The sequence below is a fragment of the Arachis ipaensis genome, chromosome B07 (assembly GCF_000816755.2).
Source record: "Arachis ipaensis cultivar K30076 chromosome B07, Araip1.1, whole genome shotgun sequence".
Lineage (NCBI taxonomy): Eukaryota > Viridiplantae > Streptophyta > Magnoliopsida > Fabales > Fabaceae > Arachis > Arachis ipaensis.
In genome coordinates, this window is record NC_029791.2 from 124232446 (window position 1) to 124236481 (window position 4036).

The window sequence follows — 4036 nt, forward strand, 5'->3', positions numbered from 1 at the left end:
TATATTATATAGAGAAAACCGAAATCATACATTGGCTGATTCCCAATACGTGCTATACATAAAAAATGTGTGCCTAACAAGCTTTTAACCACAACCAAGCCACCAACTCAAATTCAAAGACTTCCAAAATCACAATAATCAAGCTATACACAATTAATTCATAAAATCAATACTTAGGGTTCCATATATACATAAAACTACAAGTGATTCGAGATTTTTTACCTTGCGCAATGTGGATTGGGACAAAACCCACTAATTACCCAGTGTTAGATTGTACCTAAATAATCAAAATCACAAGAACCACTCATTCACCATAGCCAAAATTCAAATTTGTTATAGAAGGAAGAATTGGTCATGGATTTTTGAAAAGCTTACCACAATACCTAGCTAGAAGTGACGGGCTCGGAAAAAATTTTGCGTAGCCGCCAACGGCACGCGAATCAGAACACCGTAACTCGAGTTATAACCAAAAGAGTGAGGAAGTGAATAGTGTTTGTGGAACCCTAGCTCACTTCTCTCTTAATTCACGTTGCTTCAGCCTTCAAGTGCCGAAAGTGAGTGAATTTATCACTTAAGTGACCTTTTATATATGAGGCTTGGGCCCAATTTGGGTCCAGTCTAATCCGTTAGTATTTTTGGCCCGTTTGGTCCAACTTTAGGCGAAACCTTTAAAATTAGCGCCCGGTTTTCAACTTTAATTTATTTGTAACTTTTTCTATTGTTTTTATCATTCTCGCACAGTACTGGATAGACTTAAGTTGGTACTGCCGGTTAATTTACCAGTACGTATTTTTACACAATTTTTCGAAGAAAATTACATTTTTCAACTCAGAAAAATCTACTGAGTAAAAATAATATATTTAAATTTTCCAATTAACATTTTAAATTTTTGGATCCTATTTTAGACAATTAATTTAATTTAATTAAGTGGTTAATTAGTCGCGGTTTTTACACATAGCCTTTCGGTTGCTTCATATAATTTTTTCATTAAAATATTTATTTAAAAAGCCGTTTTAACATCCATTTCATGTATGTGAAACTTGTAAATGGATGCTAATGCTATTAGAGTCCTAATAAAAATCATTCTTGTCACAGGTACATAGATATTAAAATAGCCTAAACCTTCTTTTTGTCTAAACTCCTTGACCACTAACCTTGCTTTAAAGGTTTGTAGTGAACCATCAGTATTATACTTTCTTCTAAATACTCACTTACATTTTATAGGCTTTAAGCCTAAAGGTAAATCAAACTAAGAGCCAAATATTATTTGATAACATCGAGTCCATTTTATTATTTGTTGTTTCTTTCTAAAAGACAGAATTCCTAGAAGACATTACCTCTTTGAATATTTGAGGATCACCCTCTTTGTTCATCACAATAGAAATCTATTTTGTTATAGAATTTTTAGTTCTTTTTACCAAAAAAGTGATAGCCTGAGAAGAAATAAAATATGGACTGAAGTTCTTTTTTTTTCTCATTTGCAAACTCTTCCTTATTTCGATCAATTTTTTTGTTACTTAGACGTTTATTATTTTTATTGTTTATTTCTTGCGAAACATTAGTATCATTTCAGCGATATTCTGAATTAGAAATTGAATTATTCATAAATTTATTTTTAATAAATTCTACCTCTCTTGATTCAACAACTACATTAGACACTAAATCTAATATTCTATATGTTTTAGAATTTTGAGCATATCCTATAAATGTGTCTTTTTATAGATATTAGCCTAATTTGATTTTTTTTATTAGGAACTCGATAAAAAGACTAAACACCCCCACACTTTTAGATAATTCAGATTAGGTTTCCTTTATTTCTATATTTCATAAGGAAAAACCTTTTTATATCTTGACGATATCTTATTATGGATATGATATGCTGTTAATAATGGTTCACCCCACAAATTGTAAGATAATTTTGTATTTAGTAACATTGAATTAACTATATTCACTAAGGTACGATTTTTTTTTTTTGCCAAACTATTTTGTTGCAAAATATACAGAGTAGAAGATTTATGCACAATACCATATAATTCATAAAAGTTGTCAAATTCATTAAAAAAATATTCTCCACATCGATTACTATAAAGAACTTTTATTTTCCTATCATACATATTTTTTACTTCTATTTTATATTTTTTAAACATTTCAAAGCTTCATCTTTATTTCTAAACAAATACACATAAGTAAATTTAGAACAATCATCAATAAAAGTTATAAGATATATTTTTTCTCCTCTAGTAATATTATCATTTAATTCACAATATCACTATGAACCAATTTTAATAAATATGTATTTCTTTCAACTTTAGAAAAAAATTTCTTAATAATTTTGGATTGTATGTAAATATCATATTTTTTATTAAAATCCTTGTTACTAAGATCAATATAGTTATTTTTATGCATATATTTAATTTATTTGTACGTTAAGTGTGATAATATATTATGCCATAAATTACAAGAATTAACAACATACAAAGAAATATTTACTTTATTATCAATACTAAATTTAAACATGCCTTCAGTACAATATTCTTTTTTCTATGAATACATCATTCTTAAGCAAGATCACTTTATCGAATTCTATTACAACTTTAAATTATTTCTTACACAAGAGACTAATAGAAACTAATTTTTTCTCAAATCCAGAATACGAAGTACATTTATTAAGCTTTTTTTTTCATGTGTAAAATTTAATTTCACACATTACTAGAAAACTATTTTATTACAGATAGATTTATAAACAGGTTTGGTCTTCATTACAGATAAATTTTTTGTTATAGACGGAATTACCGACGGATTTTGTCCATCGACAAAAGTCTCGCAAAAAATTATTTACCGATAAAATTTTTTCGTCGCTAATTTACTGATAGATTTTTCTCTATTACCGACAGATTTTTCTTCGGTGATTGTCCCCTCTATCTCACTAAAAATGTCAAATTTTTTGACAGATTTTTTATAGATAACTAGCATCAAACTTTTCAACAAATTTTTTGTCGGTAATTAGAGCTTGGAAAAGCATTCACAACTCTGAATACAGATGGATTTTCTGTAAATCCATTAGTAAGATAAAATAAAAAATTTTTTTAGATTTTTTCAATACAAAATAAACCTATTTCATACAAAATAAATATAAATATAATCAAGACAAATTTTTATCCAATTTTTATCTAATCTGTATTCGAACATTCATAATAATTTAAAAAATAAACAAGTTCATCGTATTATCAAGGTAGAAGAAAAGTACTATAAACAAGTAAGTCAATTCAAAACATAAACAAAGTGTATTGATATATCAACTATAATTCTCAGTGTCATCTTCATCTTAAATTTCTCATCATCATCATAGTTCTCATCTGAATAGATGGAGGGTGCCGACAGCAGTGGCGATGATAGTGGAACAGCACTATAACTATTTTACACTTTAACCTTCTTGTAATAGCTAACATATGCCTCATTCAAATTAGTCAAACTGCATAAATGATGTGAAATAAGTAAATTACATAAAGGACCAATCAAATTTCAATCAACATAAAGATCTACAAGGCAAAATTGAGATGGTACATATAATTAAATACTAAACTAGAACACGAGTAAGAGGTATTAATAGTCTAAGACAAAATGCAAGTAGAACGCCAGATTTAAAAACATCACAGGTCATCAAACTAAAAAAATTCACATAAACTTGTGGAGCTTTAAAAAGAAAAAGAAGCTTTAAAAAAATGTAAAAACCAATCAAACTAACTAAGTAACTAACTTGAAGTGTAAATTTCAGAGTTTACTCATAAAACTCATAAGAGCTTACGAGTTGACTTGAGAGTATAATGATTGATGACCTCGAAAAATATTAGCACTTTATGGAATAGAGATATAAAAGACTAATTTAACGGACGTCTTTAAAAATTGGGAACAATGTTGATGATTAATTTTAATTAGAGACTAAAATATTCGCTTAGAAATTTTTTAAAAATTAATTTGAATAAATATTCTAAATTATATATCTTAGAAAATGAAGGAGGATACTTAATATATAACG